The 17,456-nt window shown below is 36.1% G+C and overlaps 1 protein-coding gene across 9 annotated transcripts in view; it reads right to left on the bottom strand.

Moving 5' to 3' along the window:
• Nucleotides 1–17,456, bottom strand: part of NLGN1 (neuroligin 1) — a 315,375-nt gene that overhangs the window by 213,662 nt on the left and 84,257 nt on the right. The window lies entirely within an intron of this gene.

Raw genomic sequence — 17,456 nt, 5'->3', positions numbered from 1 at the left:
GGGGGTATGGCTATTAGAAACATCTAGCACAAGAATCAAAGAGTGCCCAGTGCTTTATTGTTTTTAAATGAAGAATCAAAGCTTGTTTACTAAAAGCATACCCACCATAAACTATGTTTACCCACTTAATTGTTTTTTGCTGTCATTAGGAATAGTGGAGACAAGAACTGCCAAATAACCTCTTGCATTTGATGCAATAAGGTGGATAATAAATGTCTTGACAGTTGATTAAAACAATATTTTTTCTGTGAAATGCTAATTCATATTTTTTAATTCAACCATTTAAGCTCACGCTTTGCAAAGATAAGCATGGTTTGGCTTTTTTTTTTTTTTTGACACACTCATTCCATTCCCTTTTAAATAGAACGGCAGATTCCCTTGAAACCTTTGACTACCTGCTGAGATATTTGTAAAGAAACATGAAAATCCATATGTAAACTAAAAAAAAGAGTGAAATCCTAGACCAACTGAAGACAATGATTTTTGCCATTGATTTCAATGGGGCCAGGGTTTCACCCACAGTATACAAAAGTTTCATTGAATATGGGAATTGAAGTTTTAACTTGGGCAAGACACACAATATCATAATTCCTTGCTTCTATAAATGGATGGCAAGACAAAATTCTTTCATGCCCAGCACCCGTATTATTAACAAGTATTAAGAGATTCATCATATTTTCCAATGGGAAAAATGCCCGCTCCTTTACTGAGTAATAACAATATACACCAGAAGGAAAGTCAAAGGCTATTCTGAAAATATTTCCATGTCATATTTTACACACTTACGCACAAACAAAAGACAGTTGGAACTCAGCATTATCTTTCCTTTTTTTTTCAGAGCTCTCTCATTTCCATGACATTCTGTAATTTGCATGCAAAAAAGCAATCAGTACAAACACAGGACTAAGTAACGAAAAAAGAAAAAGCCAGCCAAGCACAGAGTAGAAAACAAGAACTTTCTCATGCATAAAATAGCAATAGACAAAAACAACAACAAAAAAGAGATGAACAGTATGTGTTGATATTTGCAGTAGATGTAGGCAAGAGACATGCATTAACTCTAAGCACTACGGAATATTAAAACATTTGTATTTGAAAAGCTCTCTCTAGCTCTGTTATTTTACAGGATATTAGTCATTCAGCATTAAACCTGTCATTTATAGGCAAAATACCATGTATCTGAGTGATGCATTTAAAAAAAAAAAAATCATAAAATGTTTGTACCAGGTGCATGGATTTGAGAAACAACCCATGAAGTAACCATGAGATTTTATCTGTGAATGTAGGAACTGTACCATGTTATTGAAAACCAAAGCTGAATACCTTAATTACTGTGTCAGCCAGGAGCATAGTTTTAAACTCATTCTAAATACAGAATGCTAGAATTATACACCATAAGTTAAACACGAGCATTTCTATAGTCACACCTGCAACAATCATTCCGTTTAGTACAGAGCCTTGGTGAATGCAATACCTGTTCCTAATGCAAGCCCTGAATTGTAATCTTTACAATATATGGTATCTAGATAATGCAATCCTATCCAAATATACACATTCAAATATCTTGCTGCCCATCATTCTCATACCATAACAACTTTACTTCTGAAAGAATAAAACTAGAAAAGTAAAAGATGTATGCAAAGAATAACAATAATTTCATGGTGGGTTTTAAGCACGGTGAACAGGAAGAATGGATTTAAAATTCTGAGAACTATGCATTTAACGGAGCTATGCACTTAATAATGGAGAGCCAGACACAGCCAAAGATATATATACGTACACATTTTTAATGGCTTCTTGTTATCTTTTAAATTTTTAAAAGTCACCAGAAAGGAACAAAGTAGCATCTGGAAAGGCAAACAGCACACATTTCTCCAAATAACTTGCGCAGAGAGGGCAAATTCTTTTCTGGATGAAACCAAGACAACAAATACTACATTTTTTTAATGGCTGGCCTTTGTAAGGTATTTTGTATAGATAACGGTTCCAGATCTCAACAGCAGTTACATAGTGCATCAAACATCTCAGCGCGAATGACTGATCTCATACCATCTCTGATTTTACAATATGGTGAAGCATAATTGAAGCTAGCTATTAAAAATAACCTGGGTAATTTTAGTGTTTATACAGTTGTGAGTTTCTCTGAAAACCATAAAAAAATCAGACCCTCTTCCTTATAATCATGTTGCAATACGCATTATACACGATTTCTTTTGTGAAGGGCCTGACCTATTTTTAAGCTGTCACAGATTAAACACACTTTCTAACACAGCTGTATATCTATTTCACAATACAGGGGCTCTGCTTGCTGCATCCCCTAAGCGGGAGGATTCACCCCGATGGAACATGTGGCAGACCCACCAGGCACCACTAACAGTATCCCGTTAAGAAAGAGATGAGACATGATTTCTGCCACAAGTTTGCTCCAGTCTGCAAATATTATGGACCACATTCATTACATCTCAGCAACAGCTAGCTTAGAGAAACACAGACCAAAATGCTTCCGACAAATTTTCTGCTTCCTGGAGTTACAATGCTATCCGAAGTCTAGAAACCAAAGCAGAGTTTGGTCCTCATGCACCATGCGTGAAACTACTTACCTATTAGCTGTACTTTACCTATACATACAGGAATGCTGTGAAACTTAATTTGTATTTGTAAATTGCTCTGCAATCCCTAAAAGAAGCATCAGCTCAAGAGCCATTGTGCACATGGCTGTCTAAAACAGCATACAGCAACATCAGTGGTTCGATCTTCAATCCTCAAAGAGCAAGCGGAGGTCTGAGCTTGACTGTAGGTTCGTGTTGCCCATTTCATGTCTGGATGCTGAAGAAATTTTCTGAAGTCATGAAAGTAGTATTAAGGGAAGTCCTGGATTAGACTTCCACCTGGTTCAGCAGTAATTCTCATTCTAAAGTCAGTAAGAAATTGCTTTTGCTTCTGATTCTCCAGATAACAGACTACATTGACTATCAGCGTTGCTGTGTCTGTATGATCATAAAAACAGACTGATGTCTTGAGCCCTTACACAGGAAAACATGCTGAAATCACTATCAGGTAAACAATATAAAATCTTATGGAAAGATCCTACAAAATGTAACGGCAATAGTCCTTTTATGTAAAAATAAATCAGGACTGAAATTGCTTAGTAGGTATATAATTTTCAGTTATTTTCTGCAGTTTTGAATTAATATTCTCCAGAAAGTTTATGATTTTGTAAATTAAATGTATCCCTGAACCAGATTTCTTTAGCCCTGACTTTTTATTCAATATATGATTCTTTAGGGTTCTTCCATCATTTCAATATTCTTTTCAGGTAGCAGAAACTAATTTTTAACATAGTGATACTAAGACATGATGGACTAGGAACCAATGAAACAAAAAAAGAGTATATATTTTACAGAACTATGGTCACCAAAAGTCTTTCGTCCACAATTACTTTCCACTGTTGTTCCACTGTAGCTTCTCTTCACCTTTCATGAAGGCCCACTTATTCCTCCTGTGAGGATTTAACTTAAAAAATGGGCATCCATTTAGAAAAGATCATTTTAACTATGTTTAAGACATAAGCCTTCAAATAGATACGCTACCTTATTGTGCTGGCCTACATTCTAGCTAAAGTTTATGTAATAAATATTAAATATCAACAAAGTAATCAGGTACCATAAATAATGGGGTGAAAAAAGGACACTAAAGCCGCTAAAATGCTGATGCAAAGACAATTTACTCATCAAGAGCCTCTCTAAGGTTTAGTCTCATTTAGTCTCATGTTGCTGCATACCCATAACTCTCATTAATGCTAATGGGAAAGTAGACTCCTAAGTCAGTTTAAAAAGGGGAAGAAGCGATTACTGCATTTTATGTCTCCTAAAGGCAATGAATACTCTTGCTACAACAGCTAAAGGAATGTTACGTGCAGGAGGAACTCCTAACGAACTCTCTACTCATTTAATTTAAAAATAGTTCTTACATTATTTAAAGTATTATTCAAATATTTATTCTATTTGTATTGCAATCAATGCTAAGGAAGTAACATGATGCATTTTAAAATCTCAATAGTTGACTACTGTATGCTTGCAGATGGCTTTCCCTTGCTCAGAACAAGAGAAATAACACACCTCCTGTCCAGTTAGCTAAAGAGTAATTATGTGCTCAGAAATAATTAAAGTCCAGCCATATTAATTCTGTTTTTTATCATTCCCTTTGATGAAGGACTAAGGTACTTTAGCTCCCAAATACATTAAAGCTGATTATAAATTCTCTCTTTATGGCCTTGATTTGGCAGAAATTATCTGTGGCCTTTTGGACCGCATGTGTGTGGGAGGCATGGAAGCTGTGGATGTCATTAGCTTTTTGGCCTGGGAAAGCTATTCATCATTAAAAAAGTCATACTGCAAGTTGACACCATTTTGTAAAACAACAGTACAAATCCTCTAAACTTAATAAATCTGTGCTTATGTATACAGCCATTGTTCAGGCCAAAATGTTCTCCTTCAGTAATGAGAAAAGTGGGAAAGAAAAAAAGGACCTTTTACATTAGGTTAAGTAGGCTCCATGGATCTAGTAATTTAGAAATCTCCATAGTAATAATCTTTTTTTGAGTTAAGGTGTCTGTTCAATAAAAAGGGAAAGAGATGAGATTAAGACCAACTGCTGAAATAATATAGGTATTAGAAAAATTCACTAAGTGGGTTGCAACACCATGGATTCTGGTAGAGCACTTGTTAAATACAATTATATATTTATCTTTAAACTTAGATAAGTGCATCCATCCATCCATTGCTATTTATTCTTCATTAACTCATTTTTTAATTGAGTATTGAAGATCTGTGAAGTGAAACTACCTCACCTTTTTAGGCCCTACACTCAGATCCAAATATAAAATAACCAATCCTTCGTTATTTCAACTATCATTTTTATGCAACAGACTCTCTAACAGAAAAAAAAAAATGTGCTGAATTATCACAGTCCAGCTGATGTTAGCTGAGGCACAATAACATGTTGTACCTATCTCCTGGTTTTAATTTAAAAGAAATTAATGATGAGTTATAATTAACAATCTTCAAACCTCAACATTTTCAGTGAATTCAAAAATCAAGTTCTTATATGTTGAAATTAAAACGTAACTATATAATAATTTTTCTTATAAATGTAATGACATATTGGAAAGAGACAGCATAATAGTCATCTGATTAATAATTTTACAAAATCATCGTCTTTCATTTGAAAATTAGAAAGCTGTCAGCAAAAAGAAAAGAACTAGAATTCCTTACGAAAAAGAGATTTGGAAGGTACAAATGGCATCTGGGTCTTGAGAAACACTTAACTGAAAAAAACATCTCTTCCGATTATCAAACGTTGTTGCAATAGACAAAACAATCTACTTTACATTTTCCCTTATTACTGCTTTGCTTTCACCACACGCTCACTCCTGTCCTTGTTATTTTCCCCCCTTAAATTGCATTTATTTCCATATTGTATTTATCTGTAGAGTTGTATCAGCAGGGCAAAGGCCTGCTTGACTTTGCTTTTTCATGGTAACATTTGCACTCATGTTTTAACAACAAATGATGGCATAAACCTCAGTCATTTCACATCTTACTACCTGATTTGTGATGACAATCAAGTACTGTAATTAGAGCTGCAAGTAACTCAAATTTGCATCTGCAAGTGAATGACAGGTGCAAATTGAACCCACAAAAGGGTTGCCAACTTTCTTTGAAAATTTACATGTATAAATGCTTTGTCACTAAAGAAGCTATTCTGACACTTCAAGACTAACTCCTGCTGTGTCTTTTATAACAGCATATTGCTGAAGTGTCACACGGAAAGAATGTCTAATCCCGAACCTTTTTATTCACAAGATTAATCACACTGGCTGGATCTTGATTTCCCTTAAATCTGAAGGAACTTCATTACTGAACACTAGATTTGTGTGAATTTAAATGAGATCAGAATCGGGGAATGTAGATAGAGTTTCACTCCTCTGCTTCCCATTTGAGGTGCAGCCTGAAATTCAATGTATTCTCAGAGGCAAAGGCACTTCATGTTCACATGTCCTGTGGAGAGCAGCCCAAATGAAGCTTCATTTCAGGCTCTCTTTAAATCCCATTCCCTTTGCAATAGGCCATTCTAAATCCAATTCCCTTTCTATTGGTTACGTGATAGGCCTTCCATGGAGTCACGCAGCATTACTAGAAAAGTAGGCAGGATAAGTACAGATCGCTGGGTGAGGCACGGTCCCCTGGGGCCCATCCGCACAGCGGACAAGCTCAGCCCTGAGGATGCACACAGCATGCACACCTTGTCCCTCTGGATCTCTGCCTGCACTCGGCACCCTTACAGCGTCCTGCCAGGCAGTATTTTGGATGGGTAAAGCTCTGCTCCACTCTGCCCCTGCACAGCAGTGCAGACACAGCGGTACCGCTCATGTGAACGAGATTTGCCAGGACAGGTTCAAAGACAGCACAGGTACTTTTTTCCTAACTTGCCATAAAATACAAAGCTAATATCCTAGGTGAGCTGCCTGCTAATCCTTATAGGGTTGCAATGAAAACGTAGCTCACGCATGGAGTATGCTTTAGTACAAGGAGGAAGCAATTCAGTGGAAGATCCAATAACCTGATAATTCTAGGCATCATAGCTTCTGCACCACTCTGACTTCTGCTCTAGCCAATGGGGGAAAAAATTACTTTGGAGAGGGGAGAGAGGAGAGAAAGACATTCATTTATTTTCTTTCCAGTGGAAGCAAGGAAAGAAATAGATGCTTATGATAAAGCAGCATCCCATTGGAATTATACATGAGGAAAAGAATGCTTCAAACGTAGTGGGACTCTGCTGGTCAGTGTTGACATAAAAAAACCACAAACAAACAAAAAAGCCCATGCATTTAACCAGGAACACTGCAGTTGGAGTACAAAGCTCCAGAGGTGAGGGATGGGCAGCTAACAGACATGAAAAATGAAATCTGTAAGCTGTTCTATGGCCATTATCATCAGCATTTACCACTCCAGTGCCACCTCACTTGCTTATATCACAAGTCCAGGCAGCTTTTAACATTTTACTTGCATTAATAATTCATATTGTTTTACAGATACTCATATTCCAGGGTGACACACTGCTATAATGAATTGAATGCAACATTACACAGCTGTGCCACCACCTGAGCTTTTAGATCATGAATCAATTCTCTCTCTCTACAGGTAATGGCTACAATCCAGATCCTAATGAAGACTTATGCACATGCTTAACTTTAAGCCTCTGAGTAAGTTCTCTGAAGTCAACAGGCTAAATCTCCTAACAATATAAAGACAGATCCACTACCATTAACAGAACTGCTCCTGTTTGCACCTGAGCCAGGAGGTCAACTCAGGAGTAAAAGTTAAGCAGGAACAAGCAGCCCAAATGTCTAACTTCCCTCAGTTATTCTGCGGATAAATCTAATCAACAAATAAAATTTCAATCTCTTGAACATACCACCAAAGCTCTGTGATGAAATTAAATTTTCTTTTTTATAAATGCATTGCTTTTTAGTCTGTGTACATACAAATAAAATGCTACATTCATTTTCTACAGCTCTCGTAATCAAATTGCTTCCTAATTTTAAGGAAGATATGAACTTCTTTTAGACCACAAGCTGAAAAAAGCTTGCATGCTTTAGCTCATGCAATAGAACTGAAGATCTGTAATTTTAAGATTAAAATTTTCAGTTCCAAAAGGAAGATTTACAATTGCCATTAATATATCAACATTAATCTTCACTTTCTTTCAAAGATATGTATAGCATTGCTGTAATAATAGTGTAAGTCAGGATGCAATAAGTGCATCCTTTGTATAAGGATATACAAAGAGACACAGCTGAGAAAACCACCATCAACTTAGGTAAAACTGCTAAGGTTTATTCTCTTTTTTGCTGCTTTTGTGCGCTTTTTTTTTGTGTCATTTTGTTTCAGACAGGTAGGATGGGTCATCTACAACAATATGTTATCAGACAACATTCTCTGCTACCTCTTGACTTAAATACCAAAATATAATTAAAACCATACTTCAAAAAAAAAATCAGTCTTATTTTACTTTTTATTTCATTGTCCCCTTCTGTTCTCAGACCTGGAATGGAAAAGATTCAACCCAAAACAACAACTGGGCTTACAAACATAACCTTTGTAATCTTGCCCCCAAATATCCCTCTCTGGAAAGAAACTAGCCCAGAACAGCAGTCTCGACAGGGGAGATAGCTTTGGGATTCTTGCACAAGTAATTACCTTTGCTAGGGAAAAACACTGTCAGTCTGCCTTCTACTGGAAAAGCCTTCTCCCCAACTAATTCTATTAACTGCAGGGGCTGGTGTTAGAGCAGCTATATAGTTTTGTTTATGGCACAGCTGAGCATACAGTCCGGCTCTCTTGAGACCCAGTTTCATAGCCTAAATAGCAGAGCAAAATGGTCTTCATGTAACCATGTAATTGAACATTGCAGAGAAAATCAAGTTAATTGTGCATAATATTTTCATATAGAGTTTGGAATATAATAAGTTCTCCTATCCCTTTCCCCAATGTACTTCATGACATCTGCTTTTAAGCTACATGCTTTGAGCTCTATATAATTCACTGTACCACTGCAACCTGTGCAGTATTTTACCATCTAGAAATCCACCCTGTTGCATACCATAGAGATCATTAATAATGTGCAAGTCTTATTTTCTCAATTTTCTGAATGAGCCACTACCAGTAAAACTTAATTCTCCAGCTACTTCTGAGCTGAATTTCTTCAGAAAAGTGGTAAAGGGGAGGAGAATGTTTTGTGTTATACAGCTGACTGCAATCCACCTTCTCACAAACACTCAGCAGACAGACGGGCAAGAAGTTTATAGGCAAAACACCTTGTTGATCAACCTTTCAATTCCCTCATCTTAACTCCAAATCACTGCATTTCTTGCCATGTTTTGAGTAGCACAAAGAAAATCTGATTATATAGCGAGTAATCAAGGTAGATGTCATGTATGCCGAGTCATTCACAGTAGGCTAAATTTGACAGAACTGCACCCCCCTTCATTAATTGTAAAGATTTGTCTTCAGCATTGGCCAGAACTTCCCAATCATCTAATGCATATGCTGGTAGCCAAGCCACAGAGTTTCCTTGTTCTTACTATCATACCCAGCTTTGTCTCTTGTGATCTCAAGGGCGGAGATAATACTTGTGATACTTTACATCTATGTGCATGTACAGTCATATTTAAATGTTTTAAAACATTTACAAAACAAAGTTTCTTCCTGGAAGGTAAAGGTAGATGATTTTCTTCTAGTTATATATGGCTATATAGATATACGTGTACACACACATATACAGGCAGGTTCTCCTATATGACTTTTTAACACAGAGAGATTCTTCCTACAGATTTGAAGCTCTGAGCATTACCAAAATATAAATAGAAATACATAAAAAAATTAACAAATACTGATACTAATAACCTGGTGTTCAGAACTACAGTCTTTCCATTAACTGGGATCTTAAAAAGATTAAAGATACTTCAAGTCAAATGTTTCTCCACTACTCAAAGCATCCATAAAAGACCATTTAATTGGGACTGTGGTCACCAGCTTTTAGAAACATAATTATATCTGCTCTCATTACCACACCTTTTGACAGAATCAAAGTGCATAGCTCTGAGAAACAGTGATGGGAGAACTGAGGGGGCAGCATTTATGTAAAAGGCTGTCAGAAGAAAAGTGCCTTGCCTTACTTATTTTCTTGTATTTACATACTGTATTTTTAGAAGAGCATAATTTTAGGCAGGAAAACTCAAAACATCGCAGCAATGGAGCAGTCACAAAACAAGAACAGCACAGCCAGCACTTGAAGATAAGTGGGATCAAATACTTGTCATAAGAAAAATCATTTTCATTTTGACATGTTTTCAATATTAGCATGGTACTTGTTTTGAAACTACAGTTGACTTGCTCTGCATGTTATATTAAGGATTCCCAAATGGATAGATAAAAACCTTATACTGAATGGAGCATGAAAGGAAATCAGCACATCACTTCTAATCTAGCAGAACTTACAGACAGGCAGTGATACTTGGGACCGCTTATTTACACAGCTACTGTCGACTCCTATATGGACAGGAGGCTCGAAACCCTTCTAGAAGAAACTTTGCCTTCACGCTTACTATTTAATAATTGAATACCTTAACACAGAAGCTGGTGAACAGGAAACGATCATCAAAATAAAACAGATTTACAAAATGTCAAGTCTAGGACTACAATATATTATTTACAAAAAGCATAGCAAATTTAAGAGCAAAATGTCAGAGTAGCCCTTGCTTCCAGTTTCACAACAGCCATTTAGGTGTGAGTTGATAGGTCTGGGACAATCTGATATTTCTAATTCTTTATCTGCTGACAATAACCCTGCTCTCTGGAGGAAAGCAACAAAATGCACAGCAGATAAAAGCATAACATTTCTCAGCATCGGACAAAAGGTACTCTCAACTTCTATTTTTATTTATTTTCCTTCTCAGAAGTCTGTTTGCTTGGGATCACAATATGGGCACTGTTACCAGGGTTTTTATACTGACCTATGTTTCTCTTTTATAAAGCTGACCCTAGTGGGGTAAAATGTAGTTTCTTTTCCCTACCAAAACAGAGAATTTAAATAAACAGTATGGACTACTAAATTATAATGACGGTCCACAGTTTCGTGTATGGGTCCTTTTGATAACAAAATCAGTAGCTAAATTAAATAGGGCATTTTGTAAGAACTACACACATAACAGTTATTTTATAATGACTTTAAGTCTTTAGTGATAACTATTAAGGTTTCTTTGTTTAAGAGTAGTCCCTGATATGACAAGAACATCTTCTGTTTAGAAAGTAAACAAATCTATGAGGAATATTTCTGAGAATATTGGAGCAAATAGCCCTTATGACCCTTTCCCAAGTCAAGCAAAGTTAGTGAAAATATATTGCAGTAATCCAAGCTCCATCCTGCTGAGCAGAATGAATGCCTACAGCAAGTATAGCAAACCACTGGCACCAGAACAATACTTTAGACTATCAAACTACCAAACAAACTGGAGAAAGTGAAAGTTATTCCTGTAACATGCAGCTAATAGCCTGTTCCTATGGGGCAGCAAAGATTGCTTTTGCTTACAGACCCAACAGTAAAGATAATCTCAGTCCTTGTTTTCACTTCAGCATCAGTAATGATTAATTTCCATAGTAGGAGGCAAAATTTTAAATTTACAATTTTCCTTTAAGATTTTAGTCTGCTAGCATTGTGGATTCAATAAAGTTTTGGTAATGTTAGACAGATTCATTCTAGCTCTTCAGCTATGGGGTTATCAGGTACACTGTAAATGAAAGGTATTTAACGTAGACAAATGGGAACAATCCAATTACCTTCAATAGATTCCAAGAGCTTTTAACTCATGCCTTCAGATATACAGATGTGCTAAGTGTATATTAACTTTATGATTTAGATGTAGGAGAAAGTTTTAGAAATGTATGTGGACATAGATGGCTTCTACATTCATTGCTAATGCGAGAGTTAAAAATAATTCTTTCTCCTGGGATTTTCTATGTACAATATGAGTATATCTGATGGAGAAAGACTAAATGCAGACATAATAGTTTGAAAGCAAAAGAAAAGGAACCTATTACTGATAGCAACTCCCCAAAAATAAATAATAAACTGTGTTTACTTTTCTTTTATTGGTGAAATCTGGTTTCCTGGAAACGATACAGGTCAGGATCACTGATATTCAATGATACTCTGTAAGTCTTTTTATGTTCAAAGTTAGATAGTTCTATTCTGTTATCACTGTTATGCAATCTTACACTTTTTGGAAGTAATGATTATAGATATAATAAGACTTCTATATAGACAAAACATGAATGAACTGCTTCATTTAACAGAAGACATTTAATAGTTTTGTATTGTCAGAAACTGTTAAAAAGCAGAGTTGATTTATGTTTCAATGTAAGGCAGTAGAAACAACTTTGCAATTAGTATTATTTGTAAATTAAAACTATTTATAAGGTTATTATTCACTGTGGTTTTTGAAAAGGTTCCAAATGTTCGCATGTTGAGCTAAGCTCTGTCCTCAGTTTGGAACTACTTTCATAGATGTTACAGGACTTTTTCTTGGCCATTCTCCTTCCCTGGAAGCCTTTCAGCTTAACCTCTGACTTCATCCCAACCCATTACATACCATTAGCATAAGAGCAACTTCTGAGTTTTGCAGATTTCTAACAGGCTGTGAATTTTAGCAGACTGCAGCCATTCATTGCAATAGGTTGCTTCTTATTACAGCTGTATAATTGACATCAGTGCAAATCACACCTGAGCTGAGTAACATACACAGAAGCTGAAAGTTCAGTGATGGTTCTAATTCTGTTGAAGAGCTGTGACTAACACTGCAATAACTATCTTACAACTACTCAAAGAGCCTGACATACATTGCAATCAAATACATCATCCCTTGCAGCGTCAGTATATCCTTTATCTTTTAAGGTGCCATTTTCTGGGCCAGTGTCTGTTTCTGGTACCACTGACGAACAAAATAATTTATGCCATAAATTCAGCAAGTCAGAATACACTGGTGTTTCATTAGTGATTAAGTTCTACAGTGGGATATCCAAATTCAATGGAAAGAGCTATAACTTTCGGAGTTATAAGCTTCAAACTATAGAGTATAAATGTAGTTCCCCACATGCAAGCTAGGTGTCTACATAAGCAAGGACCACATCAATAATGGACTTTTCAATAAACAAGGACCATGTAGATAATATAGCCAGTGTAGCCAACAGAACAATATCATACCCTAATGTAGACCCCTACACCTGTAGGCACCATGAACATTGGTGCACTCCTACACCATCTCTCCTCAAACTACTATGGGTCTTTGGAATAGTTGGCTCACACAGACAGCTACAGGGTGACTCCTGCATGATGGTGTCTTAATCTGGAGCTGAATCACGCTCCCAGTTTCCAGAAATTAGAATTGGACAGACATGGGTGGTGAGGAGTACACATCCCTCACATGAAACAGTAAGATTTTTTTAATTTCATTTCTTGATGCAATCAATTTTATAGTTTTATAAAACTTGTCAGTTCATCATTATTTTTTGTGTGGAGTTCATTTCATGCAGACAGGAAGAATTGAATTTATAAACTCTCATTAAAGTGAACACACTGCATAGCATTACACCTATATAAGAGTCTGGTACTCCATTGTCTTGAATATTAGTGCACATCATTGAAAGCACAGATGGGTGATTCAAATAAGTATGTGTCATATGCAAAATTCACTGAACCTTCAAAGTCTTCCAACTAGTTGCATCTGTCATATCTATTATGTCAAATAATAAACCGCAAAGACTATTTTGGGTTTCAAGCTTGAATTAAAGGTCCCCAAGACCCTCCCCTTCAAACATTCTTCAGAGTAAAAATTACATTACTGGAACCTATGAAGGGACAATAAAATATCTAGAAACCTGTACCGATTTGGTAGCAAGAGGCTCCATTTACATCTGTCTTTCTACAACACAACCACTTGCTCAGGCCAAAACAACCTGTAATTTTATACCCACCTACTGAAATTTCACTTGAAAAATGTTCCAATCTCCTTTTGCTAAAAATTTTCCCCAAAGTTTCATTTTAACTTCGAATTTTAATTTTCTTAAAAAGAAAATGATATATTTAATGGACCACAGCTGTCTGGAAAGTACATATTTGATAGGCATACAGTACTAATTTGGAAAATGAGTATGATTTACTTAATGAGTCACAATGAATGTCTGTAAATATATATCCAAGTTCTTTACCAGAGACTAGTCTTGCAAGCGGTATTCCATAGAAATCATACTTAAACACATGAATATCTCCCCTGAAGAAGAATGGAGGCCAAAGCTAACAGCTCCCATCTTCCTTACTGCTTCCATGCTTTTGGTTGATGAAGTCCAAAAATATGATACTGTCAGAGAGTGCAAATATTGAATGCAACAGACTTTCCAAGTTTAACCCATTCTGTAGAATAGAAATCCCATGGCATGGCAATGGACAGCCAGAATGAAATAGCAGATGAAATAGCAGTTCCATTAAAGCCAGGCACCTCAGGCACTGGCCTGGCTGGCTATGAACAATGGAAATGGTTCTGGCATCCTCCAGCACGCTCCCGGCTGCTCTCTGTCCTTCAGGCCCTGCAAACGTGCATTTGCCCAGTTACGTGGCGGGAGAAAACATGGATATTGAGTCCTGGGGAGGAGACAGGGTGGGCAGAATAAGCAGGAAGAAAGTGCATGGGCATGACTGCATCTGTGCCTTAGACGGTCAACAACACTGATTACTTAACAAATCAGTACTTGGTAGGACAATCCTGCTATCAGGTTTCCCTCTCAACTTTATTTTGAGGAAAACTGTATAGAACAATTCTGGCAGTATCAAAAAACATTGCATTTTGTAGATTTCAATGTGAGGAAGGAAAAGGAAGGCATTTTGCATCAAGTCATCCTCCATCTAACAAAGCTATTTGAATAATTAGTGCAGTGCATTGCCAGAAACGTGACATTTCAAACTCAAATCTGAAAACGTATCCATTGATAGCATTAATTTAAGATAATCAGGTGACTAATTGGGTGACTAATAGTGTTAGTGAATAGAAAAAAGAAGTTGACATTGTAATCAGAGGCAAATCTCAGCTCCTAGAAATGCACTAGGCAGACACTGAATACTAAGCCATAATGATCACATACTTGCATCTTATTTGCTAATATAAAATGCTGAAGTATTGAAAATTAGGAGAAAGTATGTTTATTACCATCATAAGCCACCAAGCTGTTTAAAATCTGTTGATTTTTTTTCCTCTTTAGTTCATAAAGAAAACAAACTTTTCAAAACAGTACAACTTGGGCTCAAAGGCAGCATTTGTTTGAGCAGTTTCTCAGAGAGAGTAAAATAATGAAATGAAAATCACCTCATGTACCTAAGGATGGTACATGTTGTACAGATGGGAAATCAAGGCTATGGTAATAATGCGGCAAAGCATTTAAGATTTAAGCATTCGAGCAACTTTAAATACATGAGTAACTCCTGTGAGTGTCATTGGATTCATCCTGCTTACATGAACAGGATGTTCAGAAGACATTTCAGAGAAGATAATTCAGAGAAGTCCCAAAATGTACTTTAAGAAAAAGAATAGAAGGGAAAGGAGATTTTCTGTAGATAGTTGCCACCTGATTGTTTTTAATTATTTTAACAATGCTGGTACTTTTCAGTTAGGTTAATAATTATACATTATGGTGCCTAAAGCTTTTCAGTTAGGTTAATAATTATACATTAAGGTGCCTAAAGCTCTGTGTAGAATTTTCTAAAAAATACATGCAAAGTTGTAAAATTATACCTTAACCATGCCTTTTTTTGCTTAAATATTTTTCAGAACCAGGGATTAAGCAACTAGATAGCAGCAGAATGCCAGGCAACCAAGAAAAACATTCCAAAACAGCTAATTTAACTTTAGGACATGCTAACGAATGTAAATTAATATTTTAAAATTTTATAAAAATCATTTTTCCTTCCTTCTTTCAGTGGCATGATAGTATAGTAACCTCTTCCAGTATGTAAACTCATGAGAATAAAATCACCATCACATTTAACACATTAAAAATTCCTACATCTACTAATACTTAAGTTAGTCAAAGGTTAATGAGCATCTGTGAAAGGGAAACTGAAGTTACTCCAGCAACATTTGAAATCTGTTCTTTTTTTAAAAAAAAAGCATTAAAAACCACATTAAGATGACTATTAAAAATGTGCTACAGATTAATTCCTTCCTTGTTAATAGTAATGATTGATACAGCCAAGAAGAATTGCAGAATTTTTTTTGTCTAGTGTTAAATCTGAAAACGAGCAAGGCAGCGAACCCTTGCATTAAAACCCCTACATTATAACGCAGTAGCTAGATTATAAATGCGGAGGGGTGTATTTACAACTCTAGACCCATTTTAGTAAACCACGATTCCCTGATTATGTGAAATGCCCCCAAATGAATATAAACACAGTCTTTTCTAAAAAAGAAACAGCCAGAAAGCCAGGACAAGGCCCATATTACAAAAGCAAGTTGCAGTTGTGCCCTACTTTACAAGCCTAAGTGGAATTTACATGGTTCATAAGCCTTTGGTAGCCTTTTGTAAAAGGATGAATTTCTCTTTTGCTGTGTTTTTCTGAAACATACACCAATCCTAGGTCAACATTTTGCTATTAAAAAATAAGTAGTTCACACAGCACTTAAACATCCGAGATCTTTTTAGAAATATCGCAGGCATTTGCACATCTATAAAAAGCGTTTTTCAGAAGCACTTGCGGCATTTTATTTTTGGAAGAGTTAAAGGATAAGAGTAACTTTAGATGTAGGTTTCCTTGGGCTTTGGAGGATGAAAGGGATTAATGGAGGGTCACAAGAGGAGGATGGAAGAAGGAATGGAAATAAGAGAAAAGTGCTAGTGGATGTAGTTTATCCTTTCCCTAGGCAGTGGTTAGAGGTGCCTACAAGAGGAAAAAGGATTGACTACTTCTTGCTGCATGTTTCCAACAGTTATTCCAACAGAAGGATGAGTATGGTCAAAATGGGATTTTCCTACTCTGTTTGTTAAGAGTAAGACTAAGGCTGTGATGTCCCTCATACATAATTTGATTTAGTGTAAAAAGCCTAGCTCTTTCAGGCTAAGAGTTACTGGAGTGGCTGGGTAGACTCTACATGCTGCTTGTTTTATTAGAGGATTTGGAATAAAGCTGAGAAATGTATACCATGCAGTTATGTGCTGCTTTTTTTGGAAAGAATATATATTAAAAAGAAGATTGCCAGTAGTCCTTGAGATTTGTGCACAGAAACACTGAACTGGATTTACGACAATTCAAATTATTATAGACAAAGCTATAGCAACTACCTATCAGGTACTTAGTATTGCAAAATGATTCTCCTTCAAGTACCTGTTGCCATATTATCATTTTTTAAAATGTCATTAGGATGAACAACATAGTCATAAGTGTAGGACTGAGTTTGGAATCCTTTCTATTATTTAAAAATAAGACTGAATCATGTTCCTAGGGACATCACCTGCATATAAAGTCCTATTGGACTGGAAAACCTCCCACTGCTAATACAGATCTTTGTACAAATAAGGGCAGTGGGTGATGCAAGTTACACTGCTCTTCTGCTGCACAAGCAAAAGAAAAAATTCCACATATCTAAGAGTATGACCCGTTACTCTGTGAATATTTGATAGACTTTGCAAAAACAGTGCACAGGGTATTGCAACAAACAAGGTTTGTTGAAAATATTTGTATTTTCTTACAAATATTAAGCTATGTATTTTGTGAGTCATCATTCTAAATTCTGAAATACGTTGAAAACAATGCCATAATTAATGTCTTGTTATTAAGTCTGTGCATAGTGTCAA

This window comes from Pelecanus crispus, chromosome 9 (genome assembly GCF_030463565.1).
Source record: "Pelecanus crispus isolate bPelCri1 chromosome 9, bPelCri1.pri, whole genome shotgun sequence".
Taxonomy (NCBI): domain Eukaryota; kingdom Metazoa; phylum Chordata; class Aves; order Pelecaniformes; family Pelecanidae; genus Pelecanus; species Pelecanus crispus.
This window is presented reverse-complemented; position numbering and strand designations above follow the sequence as displayed.